At 48.5% G+C, this 22,701-nt stretch overlaps 2 pseudogenes; both read left to right on the top strand.

Annotated features, from left to right (window-relative positions):
* Nucleotides 1-7,945: 7,945 nt before the first annotated feature.
* Nucleotides 7,946-9,942, top strand: LOC122331557 (annotated as a pseudogene).
* A 9,969-nt stretch (nucleotides 9,943-19,911) lies between these two features.
* On the top strand, nucleotides 19,912-21,073 carry LOC122331482 (annotated as a pseudogene).
* The last annotated feature ends 1,628 nt before the right edge of the window (nucleotides 21,074-22,701 follow it).

Here is a 22,701-nt window from a genome sequence, read left to right as displayed (position 1 = left end):
GAAGGATTGGGATGTCAAACTTCCCCTGGTATTAATGGCCATCAGGTCCACTCCTCACCGGTCCACCGGAGTACCCCATTCAAATGATGACGGGAGACAAATGACACTACCCTTACACCTGCTGTACCAACCGGTGACATGAACCTTGTCACTGCCTACACCACGCATCAGTACCTAGAAGAGTTGCATCAGCACCTGAGAACGACTTTCGCCTTTGCACAGCAACAACTCCAAAGCAGCGCGGAAGGTCGTAAGGCTTACTACGACAGGAAAGCCTCATATCAGGAACTTGAGGTCGGAGACAAAGTGTGGTATTACAGTTTCGCCCAACCACGGCCAAACACCCCTCATCGATTGTCAAAGAAGTTCCTACCTCACTGGACGGGACCCCACGAAATCGTAGACAAACTGTCACCTGTTGCCTACCGAATCAAGATTCGACAGGGGCGCAGCGAGCCAGCCCTGCGATGGGTACACCGGAACCAGATAAAGAGGCACCAGGGCTCCAAGAGACAAGAAAAGGGAAGACCAAACCCACTGACACAGACCGACTATCGCACCTCACCGATGTAATTCCTCACACACTAGGAAACACATAGCCAGGTTTCCAAACACAACACCTTCATGCTCCTTCACCGCACTGCTAGAACCAACACTCTAGTAACAAGGAGTTTCTCCACACATGTGACCATTGTTTGTGTCCTAACCTCACTCAATGTCCTTGTGTCCCTTCTGTGTTGTCTTTTCCTTCTCTTCCTCTCTTTGTTTCCCTTTTCCCCTCTAGGCCCTTTTACAAGAACACCACTTTAACCATTCCCTCACATCAGGTCCTGACAACAAGATTGACTCCCGCACCACGTCCATAGATTGAGCGCAAATGTCGTACAGTTACCCCAGATAAACCCAAATCTTACGGTCGCGCGTTAATCGCTCTACGCCTCTGCTCTGTTACTAGGAAGATGCTCAGACTCGCCCTCCTGGTCCTCTGGATAAGTGGGGTCATGCCCCAACCAGAAGTCGCGTCACGGGACCAGCGTCAGGGATTGTACTCCGGGAACAACCGGGTTGTTGATCACGAACTGCAAAGCGTACACCCAAAAGGTGTCGTCCGGCTCGATCGCGATGTTGTCAGAGCGCACTACATCCCCTCACCTGCCCAGACAACCTGGGCGGGCTCCACTTGACTCGGGAGGCCCTTACCCATGCCCAGGCAGATGTGACCCACATGCTGCAACAGTTGCAGAAAATGACCGTGACCCAAGCGGAGCTGAAGTGGGTACAATCGGCGTCCCAAGCGATTTTTGGGCGCCCTGTTAGGAGCTGCAGCGGCTGTAGGGACCCTGTTTAACATTGGCATGAATACCGCTAATGCAGTCAATTTGGCCACCGTGCGTCGGCATGTGGGCGAAATACAGGCCGAAATGCCTGAAATACGACAGCAACTCCTAGTCCAGAGCCACGCTCTACAAACCTTCGGGAAGTCCCTAAGCGGCACCATTACCATCCTAAACACCCATAGCACCCTGCTCAATCAGACCATCAAATCCATTAATAAGTTGTTCTCCGTGGTACAAAGCGATCTGGCGCAAATCCAGCTCCTGACCGCCCTAATGACTGATATGCTACGAGAAGTAAGCTCCTCGATCGACAGCTTAGCTATGGGTAGGATTCCGCACTATTTAATTCCTTAAGTTTGGTCCAGAACGTCCCTTAACTCCGCCACTGCGGGACCCGCGATCCCATCCAAACACATTTGGCCTTTTCCTAGGCAGCGCTATTCCTCTGTATGTAGATCCCGAAGCAGGCGACCTTGCTTTCCTCCTCAGTTTACCGATTATCGACTCCAATAACATCTATCGACTTAAGGACGTTGTGAATGTTGGATTTTGGCAAAGGCAACACCTATGTCAAAATTCACACACCCGAGGTAAGTGGCGTATCACGACAATAATGAACAATTGTACCTGGCCCTAACCTAAAAATGTATACGCGCACTAAAGGCGTGCATTACTTATGCCCCAGTAAGCCCTTTGTCCGAGATAACACAGAGGGCATCTGTGGGCTCGAATCTATGAGGCCTGATGTTAGCTGCCCCGCCGAAGCAACACCTGCGTTCTCAGGTCGAAACTACCCAAGCAGAAATAGTCGGGAATCAATGGCTAGTTAATACCCCTTCACGCACCGCCACCTCACCTATGACCAACACGACACGGCCACCCGCATTATCCTGCCCAACCAGACTCTGTGGATCAATGTCCCTAAGGGCTCGATTCTACATATTGACGATTTGGCATTACATCATCTCGCTGGTGGCGAGTATCACGCGGAACTTCGAAATCTCCCCCTTCTTTAAGCGGCATTCCTTCAGCCTTGATCCCGACCTGGAAGAAAGAATCAAGGAGGAAGGAACGCAGCTAATTGACTTAAACGCCCATCGGCGATGCCTTGAAGCTATTGCTCGCTTACGCCCGCGGAACACCTCTCATTCGGTCCTGGTCCGCCGCGGACACTGCCCTGTGCGTCTCCACTATTGTAGGATACGTGGTGACTCTGACCCTCGCCTTCCTTCTCCTGGCGAGTGAACGCAGTCCAAGAGTCTGTCCATAAATGCGCAGCCGGCGTCCCGCGAATTTTTAGGCGCGATAAACCCGATCAAGACCGGAACCGGAACCGAGGTCCAACTAACCTGATCGAGATCACGCCCACGCCACCTCGTCGAAACAGAGAGCCCCCTAGATTAGAGCAACCTAACCAAAGATAACTTTTACCCACTATGTCGTATTAAGTTTCTCACCTGATCTGTCCAAATTCCAAATCTCTGCACCACAGTTCAGTTAGCGATGGAAATGTTGTTTGGGGTTGTCTGTTCTCTCTGTCCATTATTCCAGTGCCCGATGACGTTCGCAACAGGACCCTCATCGCGCAAAGGGGGATCTGTGAGGCCTTGATGAACAGACACGAATCATAAAAAGGAACCGCTCTAAAACCAAGTCGTAAAACCGCGCATCCTCCGCAACCCGGACCATAAAGGCAATCAAGATGGTCCGTAGAAGCGTGCAGAGCGCCACAAAGTCTACTAAAATATTCTCAAGGGACCGTCGCTGCAGTGAGCTCGACCAATCCGAGCGTATCCACGTCAAGATTGGGATGATTGAAATGCAACATCTGATCGACCGCTGTACGATAACCCGTTCTGCGCACTGATCCAGGACCCGTTTTACCGAGCCACCAAGTCCAAAGGTGACAAGACTCCTGCAGTGAATCAACGCGGTCAGGACAGCATCACACTTTCCACCCCAGGAGGCTTGCTGTGTCCCAAGACACATTCCTCAAAAGCGCGCCTTTTCTTTTTCGCTATAACAAAGGAACTGCCAGGACACACATAAAACTACTAAACGAACACTCTAAAATGCCTTTATTCCAAACATATAAAGGTTCATCTGTAAATAACTGCTTAATAAAGGTTTTGGGATGTATGTAGAACCGCTATATAATCTTCAAATAATCCTCTAACAGAGAGCGTTCCATAAGCGTTAGATAATGCATGTTTGATATCGAATTGAAGCTTACAATGTTTCCAGTATCGTGGTGAATGAATCTGTGTGTTTGTTCAATGCACGACAGTGTATTCCGCTTATAAGTTTTTGATAAGGAACAGAAGTGCAGAATGTCAATTCTAACTGGGACAAAATATGCACGAAACCGAGTCGAAAAGCAGGCGTGGACCGTCCTTCCGACCTCGTGATTGGACCACTGCCCAGGGCACAGCCCAAAACTTGCACCTCAAAACGCAGGAACAGAGCTCCTCATAGAGTCGAGGCGAACCTTTCGGAACTACCGGGAGTCGCAAGGTAATTCAGGTCGCTGCAGGAATCGCCAAGGAAACAGAGAAACTTGGAACTTGGAGAAGTCAGAAGACTCGAACCAGAACGACCCGATACCCTCGACTCCGTCCGCTCCGTCACATCACTCCACGGACACTCACTGCCCTTTTCATAACCAACCGGTTCATCCAGCGAACCACCAAGCTAGAGAGAGACTTCATTCAAACGGCCGGGAAAGCCCGACCACGTCATCCCAGGATTTGAGCCTGCCCAATCAGCACGCCGGGATTTCCCCAGACACGCCCGAGTGGTAAAACTACCTTTCCGTCTCTACTGAATTGGCGCCGAGACACATAGAAGCGAGGCTAAACCTAACTTTGCTTTGATGGTGCTCTTAGTGTGATCTCGGAACTAGCTAACAGACTTTGGACAGACAATTATCCATTTCCCTTCCAACCCGTGAATGTGTGTATGAATGCATGTGTGTGTGTGTGTTTATGTTTAGTCTTCTCAGTGTAGTCTTGTCAAATAGTAGGTACTGTTTAATAAATTGTGTTTCATTATTACGAATTCTTGTTTGTGTGTTATGTAACTGGAAAGTCAAACTCATGCCCAGATCCGTTGTTACCTGCTCGAGGTAAAGCGAAGAATCCAATTGATTTATTTTGCTGATCACAGAGTAAATTCATATTGGTAACATACATTTAAATTGCCCTAAAGCGCTGGACGTATTAGGTGATTTAAAGGTATACTTGAATTACATACCAACGTGAATCTTTTCAGATTCAATTCCCCAAACTTGAATTGAGAGCTGATTCAAATGACAATTCATAATTATCATAATTAAAATTAGGTGTGAAAACCCTACATATAATGGTGGAGAATCAAGGCGGGCAAGATTTGATTTTCAGTTCATAATTCATAAATTTGTGATTAAGTGATTTCGTGGTTTTTCTATTTTATCCGGAAGAATAGATTAAGACACAGAGACAAATTGTTGTTATTTCGCACCTCTATTTTGACATGCGAACACGTAAAAGTGCGTGTGAATTGTGAAGACTTTGAAAACTGCAGTAATCGTAATATTTGTCCATAGAGACAGAGATCCGCGTTAGAGCGCGTTGAGGAAAAAAGCAAGCGTGTTCCTTGTTTATTTTCCATAAGGCCTTTGTTGATCTATGACAGTGCGAGTTCCACTGTCATATGAATCTATTTCCTCCCTGGCAAGAGCTTAGAAGTAGCTAACTAAGTAATCCTTTGCCATTTAGTCACTTGAAGAAGTGAATCCGGCGTAAGCGCGAGAGCGTCAGAACGCGAAGTATATGGGAGAAGAAAATTCTTGATCAAGTGAATAAACTGTGCAGACCCGCGCGCGTCCGATGACGTCATTGTTTAATTGCAGTATATGCATGTAAAAGTGCCTCACTTTTAGCAAGTGAAGTTGTCAGTGCTAGACGAAGCTGATCGAGTTTACTCGTTGCGAAATCGCGCCGTCATTTCGGGTGGGCCGAACTCGTATAATAGCGAATTGCACGTATCCATAGTAACGACGCGGAAGTCCTAGGACGCCGTTTCCGAGTTAACTTCAAAGTGCGCAAGCGCAGTCCTCCGGCGCCATATTTGAAGTTTGTGAACAGAGGCTAGGATAACTGAATCTAATGTGTTGGCATTGAAACCTATGCAAACTGTTAGCATCAGGATAGCGCTTAGACCTCTGTCGTCCATTGAGTTGAATGCCGTGTGTGTTTATGGCGTGTTGAGTTCCATCGAACGCCGAACCACAATAGTGGGCTTCCTCCTCCTTTCCCCTTCACGTTTATCCCCTTTTCCTCACCTTTCCCTTACCGAGAAGAATGTTGACAAATGTTTGAACTGCCATAACCGTTGGTATTAACAAGAAACGTTTTTTCTTACCCTTAGCATTTCAATGATACATTGCCATCAACAAGTATAACTGCTTTTATTAATTTGATGATATCAGGATATATTACCAATTTTCTAGCATTGCTAATGTGAAACCTTAATGTCATTTACTAAATGCATTAGGTTCATATTCATAAATTGCAACAATATTTGCTGATCCATTTGATTATAATTGCTTCGAATACTTTGATGATAATTGCATTGAATTTCAATTATTAACTGCCGTTATTGATTGAAAATTTTAATTTCAGCTGGTGATTTGGTTAATTATAATTGCCTTTATAGTCGTGATAACACATCACTTAAATATAATCCCTGGTTTGGAATTTTAATTTCAGATTTAGCAAGTTAGGTGGCTCCCTACATAATTGCTATTTTGGGGATTTATTTAATTATAATTGCTTTATAATTTAATACCAATATCATAAATTTTCAATTATAATCGACTTGAACTTCCGTTTACTATTCCAAGCATAGTATCCCGGATTCTAGTGCAGAAGATACTTAGTGATTAATTCAGGCTTGACTCCTCAGGAAGTTTTGATCATTAATTATCGCTACCAAATAGAAATTTCAAGTCATTTGCAGTTACGTTGGTGTGTACAGTTGAGTGCCTCCCTCTCAATCCTCTTTACAGGGTCTCTCCCTTACTTAGGGCTTAGCAGCTAGCACTCCCCTAGTGCTAGGTTGGTGCAGGGACGGTTGTCTCGGAGGTGTCACAGCGAGTGAGGACCCCGTTTGAACGTGACCTTGTGCCAGCTGGGGGCCAGCCAGGCCTCTCTGTCCTAGCATTGTGAGTGAACCCGCAGCAGGCATCAGCAATTGTGTAACGGAGGAGGAGTCAACACGAGCTGACCTGGACGGAGGCTCAGGTAAACCACCCTGTCAGCTGCTGAATCGGGGAAACCGATCAGTAACCCAGGGCTCTGCCCCGCAGCCTTGTCAGTCCAAGCCAGCCGTTGACGCACCTCCACCGTGGGCCCGCACCTTTGTGTCAAAAGCCGACGCTGTTTGAGAGGCTCACTGCAATACTGTCGGACAGAAGTCTGATTGACCTTACAGGAGCACAGGGGCGCCAGACGGGGAGCCATACCGCTGTACTCCGACGGGTTAATCGCCTCATCACCAAAGCCTAAGTCTAAACCCCTTTTGCTAAAACCCATTTGGCGACACCCATAAGTAGGTTAGGGCCTATTCAACCCTCAGGTGACTTAACTCATCACACCAACATAGTAAAACCAACCATTAGGTATCAGGCTTAACGGTATCACACTTTGTCAACTTTGTTTACAGTGTAAGCAACTTTCTCTCTCTTCTCTCCCTTCTTGTTCCTTTCCTCTGATCTAACTGCTGCTGCTGCTTCTGAGATCGCACCTGTGGGAACCAGGAAAGCAAAGAATTTAATTTGAGACATTTCTGATCAGTATCGGGTGAAACTTGACGACATTGTTTCAAATTGTTCATGCTCACGAACCTTCCCTTCTCAGCGTGTATCCTACCCAGCCGAAACCAAAGTTGATCGACGAGGAATCGTAAACACGACCCCAGGAACAATCTACTTGGTGCACGGAGTCAATCTAACCAACTAAAAGCTAACACTGTCATTGCTATTGTTTTATCCTTGCCGGAGGAGATTCTAATAGCAATCGCAGTCTTGGTACTTAGAAATCCCCATTTAGAAACTCCTAAAAGCATCCTCTAACTTAGGAAAAGAGACAGTGATAGAGCCTAACCCTCCTTCCTTGACCAGGAAAGAGTGTGTTACCCCCCTCTGTCTCTCTCTCTCTCTCTCTCTCTCTCTCCTCTCTCTATCTCCCTCTCTTACGTCTCTTACAGGTAGCTCCTCCTTTCTCCAAAACAAAAAAAAAAAGCGGAGAAGAGAAGAAGGAAGGACCACCTGTTACAGGAGAACCAAACGCCCAGCTATCCCTTCTTCTGTTCTGTGTTGTCTTCTGTTCTCTGTCGTCCTGTGTGTGTTTACTAATTGTCTCCCCAGAAACGCCAGTTAGAAGCACACCCACCAGAGGATCACAGTTACAGAGAACCACGCCCACCTGACACCTCACATTTAGCATCAACTGACACCACACATCTACACCTCTGTCTTTCCTTGCTGTTGTCTGTTCTGCCTTGTTTGGTTGTTATTTTCTTCCAGGTCTGTGTCAGTCACTTTTCCAAATCCCCTCGCACACCAAAACATGTCTCACACAGCAGACAACGTTGGTCACTGGGAAGACCTGGAAACATGGCTAAGTGTTGCAACCAGCAGCCTCCTACCCAAGGCCGCGGAAACACTAAAGCGTCAGACCCAGGAACAGCTGGATAACAACCTAACGAGCCTAATGGAACAGGACCCAAGCCAAGGCTACAACCACAAAGAGCTAGCAAAGATCACCTGCTCCTAAGTCACACCCCTCATCGCTACCCTCAAACTGAGTGACAGGCACGCCGCCGATCTCCAACAGGAGCTGACATGCGCACAGCGACGCATCAAACAGCTGGAACTGGAGGCTCAGGAACTACAGGAAAAGCTGGATGAGGAGAGAAAGGACCCAGAGGAGATTACCACGCTCAAAGCCTTGCTAGCAGCTTCCACACAAGAGGTGAAACAAACCAAAAGAGACTTTGACAATGCTGCCAACAACCTCCAGTACGCAGAACAGCTACTGGAGAAGGCAAAGACTGACATTAGAGACAAGGCCGGCAGAATCAAAGCCCTCGAAGCTCACTTGAACGAGTCAAGGAATCAGATCAGCCGCCTAGAACAACAGCTGGACTACGTCAAAGAGGAACTGACGGTGTCAAGGAGGAACTCAGACACGCCTCACGACCTGCTGCGCGCTGAGCCACCGAGGACACGAGAGGCACCAACGTCACCCCTGCCAAGTAGGACCGGGTCTCCGTGCTTGTACAGGCAAGTGAACAAAGGGGGAAAGAGGCGATGCTGAAACACTCACCAGCTCCCTCTGAAGAGACATACCTCGCGAGAAGGCCAAGAGAAACGGACCCAGCCAGCCAAAGAGCATCACACGGCCTGGACCTAAAAGATCTCGACAAGATCGCCAGGAACATCGTCAAGTTCACCCCAGGTGTGCCAAGTAGTCCAGACATTCAAACCTATCTACAGGACGTCGAATTCCATCTGGAAGTAAGACCTCACGTCACTGATAAAGATAGACTCTATTTACTGCGAGCAACATCCAGCCCTGATGTACGCAGCTTCCTGGACCGCAACCAGCCCAGACAAAGGCTGATTACCACCTGCTCGAGAGGCTCTCATCAATGAATTTGATGACCCAGAGTCAGAACAAGGACTAGTAGCCGCCCTGGAGATCAGACAAGGCCGTCATGAGTCTCCGCAAGCCTACTACAGCCGACTCAGGAGAGCATACTTCGAACTCATAACGAGCCCGAAATGGAACAGGACATGAACTTTAAGACTCTCTTTCTCAGGAACCTACATCCTGGGGTAAGCCACCATCTAGGCGTGCTAGCATGTCCGCGCACAATGACCATTCAGCAGCTGCGCGACTTAGCACACAAAGCCTACAGCAAACAAAAGATGGCTGCAGAGAAAGGCGCTAAAGCTCCGACGGTCCTCGACTTCAACACACAAAGTCACGGACTGCCTCTAGAGGGTGCCCAACATCAAGACAGCTTCAAGCCGTCAAGAAAAAGAGTGAACGCAACGTCCAACAGAGAGCAAGACTTCCACGCAGGTACCAGACCCAAGCAGAGAAACGGCCGCTGGGAGGGACCACGTGTACGACAGCGCTCACCTGGACGCCACTGGGAAAAGTCATGGGACAGTTCAAGACCGCAGGAAGGTCAGTGGGAGAGATCGTGGAATCAGTCAACCTCCTTTAGAAACCAAAGGGGGAAGAGCTCCTGGGATGGCAACGGAACCTCCATGGGTAGAGCACAAACACACCCTGGAGCAACCAGCCCGAGGAATCAACGAAAGAACTCTCAAAGATTCCAAACTAACAGAGCTCAAACTGAATCCACACAAGCGCAAAAGACATCACCGTCTTTTAACTCCCAAGAACTGATGAAGAGTATGATGAAAGAGTTCTTCCAGCAAATGAAGGAAGATTGGAAGTGGGAAAAGAAAGAGAAGCCGGATTCAGCCTGACTGGCAGCCGGACGAGACAGCAGCGACCACCCGACCCAACCAGACACAGAGAATAGCACTTCCTCCCGCACACTCAAAGAACCATAATGACCATAACTTCAGATGGACGAGAAATCCTACCTGAAACCCCAGCAATCAAGTTAGCCCCTAACTCACCATATGATGCTTCAAACCACGGCATCATCCAACAAACACCTGCCGCTGAAACCACTCTGGTTCCTGAAAGTGCTGTCCTGGTCGTCTGCCACTCGTCCGAAGAACTGCAGATCAGCCCTGATATCCTCCCCATCTCATCCCAAACTCCAGTCCTCTCAACTCCTGGGTGATCTCATTGAGAGAGGTATAGCAAGAAAGTTTTACCTCTCCGTCATCATCGAACGCCACATCAGGGTCGAAGCCCTTCTGGACACAGGAGCTGACATCACACTAATGTCAGCAGAACTCCTCGGAAAAATCCAGGAAGGAGCAAAGACATTAAATGGCCCCCTCAAACTTCAAAGATGTGAGCTGAACCTTCAAGCATACTCCCACACGGGTCTACAACTGACACAAGTGGCCCCAATCCACCTAACAGTGGGTCCGATGAACCTCATCCACCCAGTTTACATCTCACCCCTTAAGACTTACCCACTGCTAATCGGAAAGGACCTGCTTAATCGCTTTGAGCCACTAATGGACTTTAAGCACTTGAAGTTGTGGACACAAGTCCGTGAACCTCTGCCCTTCCAGTCAGTAAACTCTCAGGAGTTGCAGTGCCAAGCCACAGACACCACTGCCCGTTTACAGACTGCCGAGGCAATGTCAAGGTCACAAGCACGTTCAAGTCCAAGCAGCAAGAACCAAGACCCTTTGCTGTGTTCATTGCAGACGTCCGACTCAGACTCAGGCTTCTTTAGGATTATGACTGCCATAAACGCGTCAAGATGCTCAAGTATCTGACGCAGCCCTAACCCTGTGGGCAGAAAACTCAGCCATCAGCCTGAAGCTTTTCCAAGCCATACAGCAGAGACACCAGAGCCTACCACACATCTCCAAACACAGCCGTTACCCCTCAGCCCATGTTCAACAAACATGGCCACCTCCAAAATCACCTGTGCAGTAGACATAAGATGGAATGACCGACGATTGCGTCATCACTTCCTCGTCATCCCCAACCTGCCTCATGATATCTGCATCGGAGCAGACATCCTGGTTCGTCTCAATGCCTGCGTCGATACTGTGAACAACGTCATATGGGCCCCCCTGTCACACCCACTGACACCTGCAGTCAGCCTCATGAACCTTCAGTCTGGTCAAACGATACCAGGCGCTGTGCCATGATCAACGAGCTAGAAGCCTCATACCCGCTTACAGCAAGAGTGTCAGCGTCCGCCTCAACATGCGACCTGGTCAAACCCTCAACAGTAAGCTCGGCTTCTTCCAACCATCCAGATCATGCCTACAACTAGGCCTAACGTTAGAAGCTACACCTCTCATTGAAGTGTCATCTCGAGCTGTGTACGTGTTGTTCAACAACTGTACGGCCAAAGACATCCACGTACCCACAGCAAGGCCTATGGGATGGCTCATCAACCAGGCATTCCATGACTTTGAACTGATGGTACCTGTCATCGGCCCCATACCGGCTCAACTCCTGTCCAACGAACAGGATGACACCACAACTTTCACGAGACCGCATGAAACCATTGCCATTACCTCTGTCTTGCCAGTACCGAGAGAAAGCGTCTGCCGCTCAGAACTAACAGACGATACGCATCTCGCAGTCTACACTGTCTCAGCACAGCCTGTGACTGTGTCATCCGAGCAAGCAGATGTTACAATCTCAAACTCCTCAAATGCCCCAGCAACAGAGGAACCCTATGCTGGTTTTGACGCACAAATCCAACAGATCCTGAGCGAGGCGGATGCCCTCCACAGTGACGTGGAGCGTCAAGGACTCAAGGAGGTTCTGTGCAAATACAAAGACTGCGTTAGCAAAAGACTCCTTGGACTGTGGCCTAACCGACATTCACATGGTGCGCATACCAACACACCCAAGTGCGCCACCCACATATGTCAGACAATACAAAATCCCAATAGCATCATACGAGCCAGTGCAAGAAATCATCGACTCCATGTTGGAAAAGGGGGTCATTCGACCATGTAACAGCACGTACTCTGCACCAATATGGCCCGTCCTAAAGCCCAACGGCAAATGGCGGCCCACGGTCGACTATCGCAAGTTGAACCAGCAAGTACCCTTGTCACGATGGCCTGCGACCCAATTGGACCAAGAGATACCCAAAATCAAAGGCTCCACAATCCTTTCCACACTAGATGTCGCCTCAGGTTTCTGGACAATCCCTGTCCACCCTGATGATCAACACAAGCTGGCGTTCACCTTTGCCAGTCGCCAATACACCTTTACACGGTGCCCCTTCGGCTATGCCAATTCACCAGCTGAATTCAACATATTCCTGAACAAAGCGTGCCCTGATGCCAGAACCAGAGGTAACCTTGTGTTCGCATGACGATGTCTTGTTGAAAAGCACCAATGTGGCAGACCACCTGAAAGAAATCGATCATGTTCTGAACCAGCTAATGGTAGCAGGAGCAAAGATCGCATTGCATAAGGGACAATGGTGTAAGACGAAGGTGAACTACGTCGGCCTGCTCGTGGACGAAATGGCATTGAACCACAGTCAAACCGCATCCAAGCCATCCAGAACATAAAGACCCTCGAACATCTCTGAATTCGCGAAGCTTCCTGGGTGTATGCAATTACTCCAGACAATTCATCGAGAACTATGCCGACATTGCACGACCACTAACTTCCTCCTGAAGAAGGACGAACCATTCATCTGGTCGGCAGTCCAGGACACAGCGGTGAGTGAACTCAAGCAACGCCTGTGCTCTGCTCCGTGCCTGGCCTACCCCGACCCAGGAAAGGAATTCTATCTGGATGCTGGATTCTCCAACCATTGCCTCAGCGCAGGCCTGTACCAGCTCCATGACAAAGACAAGAGAGTGGTTGCGTATGCCAGCAAAACGCTGCTCCCCAGAGTGCAAGTACTCAGACTGCGAAAAGGCATTACTTTGCACTGTGTGGGCGATCCAGCGTTTCTCTAACTACATCGGCGCACAAAAGGTCATCATAGAGACATGTCATCAGCCTGTCACCTTTCTCAACAGCAGACGAATCCGAGATGGCGTGGTAACCAACGCACGCGTAGCCACATGGTTAATGACGCTCCAAGGACGGGACGTCGAGGCGAGATATGCTCAGAACCACAAATCGGCACTCGGAGACGGACTAGCTGCTTGCCAAAGCTGCTCGACAGACATTACACACACGCCATCGGAGCCTGAAGTACCGTCCTGGCCGCTGCTCTCAAACTACAGGTACTTCGAGGAAAACGTGTGCGAAGGGATGCCCACTGCATATGTCGATGGCTGCTCCTACAACGACAAAGGGTAATTTGAAAGCGAGTGGGCGTGGTCTGGCTCGACAACGACCCCTGCCCACCACAACAATTCAAATTGGGCCCTCATTCATCGCAGTATGCAGAAGTGGCTGCCATCCTCATCACATTACAACTGGCCGCCTCCAACGACATCAGAGAACTCCTCATCTGCACTGACTCAAACTATGCCCGCTAAGTTTCACGTGCCATCTAGCCGGGTGGAAACTGAATGGATTCAAGACAGCCAACAACAAGCCTGTCAAACACCAAGAACTCTTCCAAGCATGCGATGCCATCGTCATGGACCAGGACATGATCATCTATTGGAAAAAGGTCAGAGGTCATTCACGCCTACCAGGGCAAGACAAAGACTTCAATGACCAAACAGATGCCTCGCTAAAGCAGGTGCATTACATGGAGAGTCCTGGACATTCCATTCCCACCCACCCAACCCAGCTGTAACAGCCATAACCGCTGCCAACACGCCACTGGCGTTGCCCCCACCTCCTCCCATATCTCTATCTCACCACAGTTCGCTGCTGATGATCTCCGTGCCCTTCAAGCATCGGATCCAGCACTGCAAACTATCGCTGCACACATTTCTGACCCAGCTACCACCCCTGTTTCTGCCTTAGACCTCGCCAACTCCTCTGACCTCCGCCACCTGCACTCCATCAAGCACATGCTGCATCTCCAAGACGGCGTTCTCACGTATGTCCCTGAGCCACTCGCTACGCCACGGCTCGTAGTGCCTCAGAGCCAAAGGGGGATAATGTTGACATACGCCCACGATGCACCATGCGCTGGACACCATGGCGCCAAGGCCACCTATGAGACACTCAAACAGGTGGTATACTGGCCTGGCATGCAGCAAGACGTGGCGGAATACGTAAAAGGATGCCTGGTCTGTTGCCAGTTTCAACCGGCGAATGCAAATCACCGCGCACCACTGCAAAGGAAAGGAATGACCTTCCCATGGTCAGACCTCCAAATAGACTGGGTAGGACCCCTGCCCCGGTCGACCACGAGAGTAACAAGTACTTCCTCAATGTGGTCTGCGAGTTCACAAAGTGGATAGAGTGCCTCCCAGCTCCGAATGACACGGCAGAAACAACAGCCTACCTCTTGATGAACCATATCTTCTCAAGATTTGGACTGCCCTTGAGTGTCAATTCAGACCGAGGAACTCACTTCACCGCTGAGGTCATGCAAGAAATGTGGAAACTCCTGGGTGTGCAAGCCAAGCTGCACATAAGCCACCACCCAATCTCTTCTGGACAGGTGGAACGTGCCAACAAGACAGTGGTCAGCATGCTGAAGAAGTACGTGTCTGCCAATCAGAAGGATTGGGATGTCAAACTTCCCCTGGTATTAATGGCCATCAGGTCCACTCCTCACCGGTCCACCGGAGTACCCCCATTCGAAATGATGACGGGGAGACAAATGACACTACCCTTACACCTGCTGTACCAACCCGGTGACATGAACCTTGTCACTGCCTACACCACGCATCAGTACCTAGAAGAGTTGCATCAGCACCTGAGAACGACTTTCGCCTTTGCACAGCAACAACTCCAAAGCAGCGCGGAAGGTCGTAAGGCTTACTACGACAGGAAAGCCTCATATCAGGAACTTGAGGTCGGAGACAAAGTGTGGTATTACAGTTTCGCCCAACCACGGCCAAACACCCCTCATCGATTGTCAAAGAAGTTCCTACCTCACTGGACGGGACCCCACGAAATCGTAGACAAACTGTCACCTGTTGCCTACCGAATCAAGATTCGACAGGGGCGCAGCGAGCCAGCCCTGCGATGGGTACACCGGAACCAGATAAAGAGGCACCAGGGCTCCAAGAGACAAGAAAAGGGGGAAGACCAAACCCACTGACACAGACCGACTATCGCACCTCACCGATGTAATTCCTCACACACTAGGGAAACACATAGCCAGGTTTCCAAACACAACACCTTCATGCTCCTTCACCGCACTGCTAGAACCAACACTCTAGTAACAAGGAGTTTCTCCACACATGTGACCATTGTTTGTGTCCTAACCTCACTCAATGTCCTTGTGTCCCTTCTGTGTTGTCTTTTCCCTTCTCTTCCTCTCTTTGTTTCCCTTTTCCCCCCTAGGCCCTTTTACAAGAACACCCTTAACCATTCCCTCACATCAGGTCCTGACAACAAGATTGACTCCCCGCACCACGTCCATAGATTGAGCGCAAATGTCGTACAGTTACCCCAGATAAACCCAAATCTTACGGTCGCCGTAATCGCTCTCGCCTCTGCTCTGTTACTAGGAAGATGCTCAGACTCGCCCTCCTGGTCCTCTGGATAAGTGGGGTCATGCCCCAACCAGAAGTCGCGTCACCGGGACCAGCGTCAGGGATTGTACTCCGGGAACAACCGGGGTTGTTGATCACGAACTGCAAAACGTACACCCAAAAGGTGTACGTCCGGCTCGATCCCCGCGATGTTGTCAGAGCGCACTACATCCCCTCACCTGCCCAGACAACCTGGGCGGGCTCCCTTTGGACTCGGGAGGCCCTTACCCATGCCCAGGCAGATGTGACCCACATGCTGCAACAGTTGCAGAAAATGACCGTGACCCAAGCGGAGCTAAGTGGGTACAATCGGCGTCCCAAGCGATTTTTGGGCGCCCTGTTAGGAGCTGCAGCGGCTGTAGGGACCCTGTTTAACATTGGCATGAATACCGCTAATGCAGTCAATTTGGCCACCGTGCGTCGGCATGTGGGCGAAATACAGGCCGAAATGCCTGAAATACGACAGCAACTCCTAGTCCAGAGCCACGCTCTACAAACCTTCGGGAAGTCCCTAAACGGCACCATTACCATCCTAAACACCCATAGCACCCTGCTCAATCAGACCATCAAATCCATTAATAAGTTGTTCTCCGTGGTACAAAGCGATCTGGCGCAAATCCAGCTCCTGACCGCCCTAATGACTGATATGCTACGAGAAGTAAGCTCCTCGATCGACAGCTTAGCTATGGGTAGGATTCCGCACTATTTAATTCCCTTAAGTTTGGTCCAGAACGTCCTTAACTCCGCCACTGCGGGACCCGCCAGTCCCATCCAAACACATTTGGCCTTTTCCCTAGGCAGCGCTATTCCTCTGTATGTAGATCCCGAAGCAGGCGACCTTGCTTTCCTCCTCAGTTTACGATTATCGACTCCAATAACATCTATCGACTTAAGGACGTTGTGAATGTTGGATTTTGGCAAGGCAACACCTATGTCAAAATTCACACACCCGAGGTCGTGGCGTATCACGGACAATAATGAACAATTGTACCTGGCTAACCTAACCTAAAAATGTGTACGCGCACTAAAGACGTGCATTACTTATGCCCCAGTAAGCCCTTTGTCCGAGATAACACAGAGGGGCATCTGTGGGCTCGAATCTATGAGGCCTGATGTTAGCTGCCCCGCCGAAGCAACACCTCGTTCTCAGGTCGAAACTACCCAAGCAGAAATAGTCGGGAATCAATGGCTAGTTAATACCCCTTCACGCGCCGCCACCTCACCTATGACCAACACGACACGGCCACCCGCATTATCCTGCCCAACCAGACTCTGTGGATCAATGTCCCTAAGGGCTCGATTCTACATATTGACGATTTGGCATTATATCATCTCGCTGGTGACGAGTATCACGCGGAACTCGAAATCTCCCCCTTCTTTAAACGGCATTCCTTCAGCCTTGATCCCGACCTGGAAGAAAGAATCAAGGAGGAAGGAACGCAGCTAATTGACTTAACGCCCGTCCGACGATGCCTTAGAAGCTATTGCTCGCCACGCCCGCTGGAACACCTCTCATTCGGTCCTGGTCCGCCGCGGACACTGCCCTGTGCGTCTCCACTATTGTAGGATACGTGGTGACTCTGACCCTCGCCTTCCTTCTCCACAAGCGAGTGAACGCAGTCCAAGAGTCTGTCCATAAATGCGCAGCCGGCGTCCCGCGAATTTTTAGACGCGATAAACCCGATCAAGACCCGGAACCGGAACCCGAGGGTCCAACTAACCTGATCGAGATCACGCCCACGCCACCTCGTCCGAAACCTTTGAGAGCCCCTAGATTAGAGCAACCTAACCAAAGATAACTTTACCCACTATGTCGTATTAAGTTTCTCACCTGATCTGTCCAAATTCCAAATCTCTGCACCACAGTTCAGTTAGCGATGGAAATGTTGTTTGGGGTTGTCTGTTCTCTCTGTCCATTATTCCAGTGCCCGATGACGTTCGCAACGGACCCTCATCGCGCAAAGGGGATCTGTGAGGCCTTGATGAACAGACACGAATCATAAAGGGGAACCGCTCTAAAACCAAGTCAGAAAACGCGCATCCTCCGCAACCCGGACCATAAAGGCAATCAAGATGGTCCGTAGAGCGATGCAGAGCGCCACAAAGTCTACTAAAATATTCTCAAGGGACCGTCGCTGCAGTGAGCTCGACCAATCCGAGCGGCATCCACGTCAAGATTGGGATGATTGAAATGCAACATCTGGTCGACCGCACGATAACCCGTTCTGCGCACTGATCCAGGACCCGCTTTACCGAGCCACCAAGTCCAAAGGTGACAAGACTCCTGCAGTGAATCAACGCGGTCAGACAGCATCACACTTTCCACCCCAGGAGGCTTGCTGTGTCCCAAGACACATTCCTCAAAAGCGCCTTTTCTTTTTCGCTATAACAAAGGAACTGCCAGGACACACATAAAACTACTAAACGAACACTCTAAAATGCCTTTATTCCAAACATATAAAGGTTCATCTGTAAATAACTGCTTAATAAAGGTTTTGGGATGTATGTAGGAACCGCTATATAATCTTCAAATAATCCTCTAACAGAGAGCGTTCCATAAGCGTTAGATAATGCATGTTTGATATCGAATTGAAGCTTACAATGTTTCCAGTATCGTGGTGAATGAATCTGTGTGTTTGTTCAATGCACGACAGTGTATTCCGCTTATAAGTTTTTTGATAAGGAACAGAAGTGCAGAATGTCAATTCTAACTGGGACAAAATATGCACAAACCGAGTCGAAAGCAGGCGTGGACACGTCCTTCGACCTCGTGATTGGACCACTGCCCAGGGCACAGCCCAAAACTTGCACCTCAAAAACGCAGGAACAGAGCTCCCTCATAGAGTCGAGACGAACCTTTCGAACTACCGGAGTCGCAAGGTAATTCAGGTCGCTGCAGGAATCGCCAAGGAAACAGAGAAACCGAACTTGGAGAAGTCAGAAGACTCGAACCAGAACGACCCGATACCCTCGACTCCGGTCCGCTCCGTCACACATCACTCCACGGACACTCACTGCCCTTTTCATAACCAACCCGGTTCATCCAAAGCGAACCACCAAGCTAGAGAGATTTCATTCAAACGGCCCGGAAAGCCCGACCACGTCATCCCAAGGACGAGCCTGCCCAATCAGCACGCCGGGATTTCCCCAGACACGCCAGTGGTAAAACTACCTTCCGTCTCTACTGAATTGGCGCAGACACATAGAAGCGAGGCTAAACCTAACTTTGCTTTGATGGTGCTCTTAGTGTGATCTCGGAACTAGCTAACAGACTTTGGACAGACAATTATCCATTTCCCTTCCAACCCGTGAATGTGTGTATGAATGCATGTGTGTGTGTGTGTTTATGTTTAGTCTTCTCAGTGTAGTCTTGTCAAATAGTAGGTACTGTCTAATAAATTGTGTTTCATTATTACGAATTCTTGTTTGTGTGTTATGTAACTGGAAAGTCAAACTCATGCCCAGATCCGTTGTTACCTGCTCGAGGTAGAGCGAAGTATCCAATTGATTTATTTTGCTGATCACAGAGTAAATTCATATTGGTAACATACATTTAAATTGCCCTAAAACGCTGGACGTATTAGGTGATTTAAAGGTATACTTGAATTGCATACCAACGTGAATCTTTTCAGATTCAATTCCCCAAACTTGAATTGAGAGCTGATTCAAATGACAATTCATAATTATCATAATTAAAATTAGGTGTGAAAACCCTACATGGTTTTCAGAGAACTATAATTATAACTCTTAATTCTTTTTGTTTATTCTTGGTGTTAATAACTGGGTTATTAAACTCCAGGGCTTTCAAGTTTTATAAACGTTTGGAGTGAGTTACTTCTTTTAGGTGAGGAGCCACTCAAATAGTTCAGTTTGATCTGATATTCAGTTGATAACAATTGGTAAATATGCATAGCAAATTATGCCAGGGAACCGAGGTTACTAGTACAAATGTGTATTCTTGATATCAATTGAATTATTGATATAAATAATTTAATTATCACTAGTGACAATGTTAATGTGTGATACCATAAATGTGATTATTACTAGTAACAAAAGTCAATTTCAGATTTGAGAATGAGATTACATTTTTCAGATCTGCTTTTGATCTCTGGTATTGTCTATTGTTGTTATGATTGTTGTTTCATTATTTGAAGAAATTCAGGTAATTAGAATCATTTTAATTATTTATGCCTTAAATTGCATTAAATAAGAAATATCTCTAATTCTGAGCATACATTAATATTTAAGCTTGCCATCCAGAACATGGAAAACCAAGACCCTGCTGTTGCTGATGCAGTAAAGGCATCAGGAGAGTCCACTCTGGAAGAGGCTACAAAAAAAGCTAAGAGAAAATTTGACCAGTTTCTCAATGTCTCACTTAACATCGCTGTGACTGGAGACACAGGATCAGGAAAATCCACCTTTGTAAATGCACTTAGAGGTCTGAAGGATGACGATGATGGAGCAGCACCTACTGGAGTCACAGAAACTACAGCAGAGGCCACCATGTATGAACATCCTGAAATGCCAAATGTGAAGATCTGGGACCTGCCTGGAATAGGAAGCCCAAACTTCAAAGCAAAAAATTACCTGAAAGATGTCAAGTTTGACACCTATGATTTCTTCATCATCCTTTCCTCAGGAGGTTCACAGAGAATGACATCATGCTGGCTAAAGAAATAAGAAAACAAAAGAAAAGCTTTTACTTCTGTTCGTTCCAAGATTGACAACGACATGTCTTCAGAGAGAGAGAAAAAGGATTTGATGAGAAGAAAGTTCTTTCAGTAATAAGAGCTGATTGTAAGAAAAACCTGAAAGACCTGGGAGACCCCAACGTTTTCTTGATATCGTCTCGTAATTTGGACAAATATGGTTTTGATTCACTTCAAGAGACTCTTGAAAATGAGCTTCCAGAACACAAGAAGCATGCTCTTCTACAAGCCTGGCCAGTGTGTTCTGCTGCGTCTCTTCAGAAAAGATCAATATGTTTAAAGGGATGATCTGGGCTGTATCTCTTGCTTCTGCTGGTGTAGCGGTTGTCCCTGTGCCTGGCCTATCAGCAGCATGTGACGCAGCCATGGTCGTGTCTTTCCTCACAAGATGTTACTTTGCATTTGGTTTGGATGATAGATCACTGACAAGGCTTTCAGAGAAAGTTAACAAGCCCCACCTGAAAAATTTGGCCAAATCTAAATTTGTTACTGCCATCCGAGAAAAAGCATTGACCAGATTTCAAGTGTCTGATGCTCTCGCTACCATTAGTACAGTTGAATATTTGTTGAGTCTCTTTCCAGGTGTTGGCAGTGCTGCTGCTGCAGGAATGTCCTTCGGTACCACTTACTACCTTTTGAGAGAAGGAGTAAACGATCTGGCAAATACAGCTCAAGATATCAGAAAAGAAGCTGGGCTCGCTCCAATGCTATAATACAATAATGGTTAATAAACGTTTGAAAAGGTCAAGGCACGAATCTGAGACATCAGATGACTACACGAGTCAGTTTCCAACAGTTTTTAGTTTTTTCTTTAACCTGCATAAGTCTCTTACCAATGTTCCTGGCTGACCTTTAGTGTCTGGGATTGGATCACAAACTGAACTTTTGTTTTTCTGTTAATTATTAGTTTTTGGATAGTCTGCGCGGTTTTCTTTATATAAGATGGCTATCACTAAATATGATCGAGCCACTCTTATATCTATTGGTGTACAATGCACCCAACTTTCGCCGTTTTTAAACCCGGACCCATGTTGGCCGAGCGAGATCCTGACGGAAGACAAAAGGGCGCGACCCACACCGGCGTCCACGAGAAACGAGCCGGCGTCAGGAACAGGTTGAGGGCACGCTCACACCGCGCTCCCCTACCTAGTGTCCTGTTAGCCAACGTCCAGTCTCTGGATAACAAGCTCGATGACCTCAGGGCAAGGATCAAGTTCCAGAGAGACATTCGGGACTGCAACCTCCTCTGCTTCACCGAGACATGGCTGAACCCAGCGGTACGGACCACGCCATACAACCGGGACGAGTTTTTCTCCGTTTACCGCATGGACAGAACAATGGAGTCGGGAAGACACGGGAGGTGGGTGTGTCTGATGGTGAACAACCGCTGGTGCGACAGCGCGAGCGTTGTTCCTCTTTCACGCTCCTGCACACCAAACCTGGAACTTCTGACCATCAAATGTCGCCCTTTCTACCTTCCACGGGAATTCAGCTCGGTCATAGTCAGCGCCGTTTATATTCCACCTCAAGCGGACACGGACGCTGCAATATGGGATTTACACGACCACCTCACAACACACCAGTCACAGCACCGGGGCCGCACTCATTGTGCTGGGGATTTTAACAGTGCAAACCTCAAGCGCGCACTGCCGAACTTTCACCAGCACATCACCTGCCCCACCAGGGGCGAAAGGACACTGGATCACTGTTACACACCTTCAGAGACAGCTACAAGGCAAAATCATGCCCACCGGTTGGTAAATCGGACCATGCCGCCATTTTCCTCGTACCTGTTTACAAACAGAGGCTGAAACAGGAAGCCTCGGTACAGAGGAGGTGTCACGCTGGACTGACCATTCGGTGGCGCCCTGCAGGACGCTTTGGATGACGCCAGACTGGGCCATGTTCAGGTGTAGCTCCGAGGACGTCAACGAGTTTACGGGAGCGGTGGTGGGATTCATCGGGGAAACTAGCGGATGACACGGTAGAGAAAACCGTCATCAGGGCGTTTCCCAACCAGAAGCCGTGGGTAGACAAAACTATCCGCGACTCTCTGAGATCCCGCCCCCAGCCTATAACACGGGGATAGTCACCGGGATATGTCTGAATACAAGGCTGCGTCGTGCGCAGCGTGCATAAAGCGGTAAAAAGGAGGCAAAGAGGCGCTACGGGAGAGAAACTTGAGTCACAGTTTCAACACAGTGACTCTAGGAGCCTTTGGCAGGGACTGAGAAACATCACGGACTATAAAACGCCAACCTCCAGAGTGGAGAGCGCGGATGCTTCTCTGGCAGACGAGCTAAACACCTTTTATGCTCGTTTCGAGGCTGCAGCTAATCAC

This window comes from Puntigrus tetrazona, unplaced genomic scaffold (genome assembly GCF_018831695.1).
Source record: "Puntigrus tetrazona isolate hp1 unplaced genomic scaffold, ASM1883169v1 S000000001, whole genome shotgun sequence".
NCBI lineage: Eukaryota > Metazoa > Chordata > Actinopteri > Cypriniformes > Cyprinidae > Puntigrus > Puntigrus tetrazona.
This window is presented reverse-complemented; position numbering and strand designations above follow the sequence as displayed.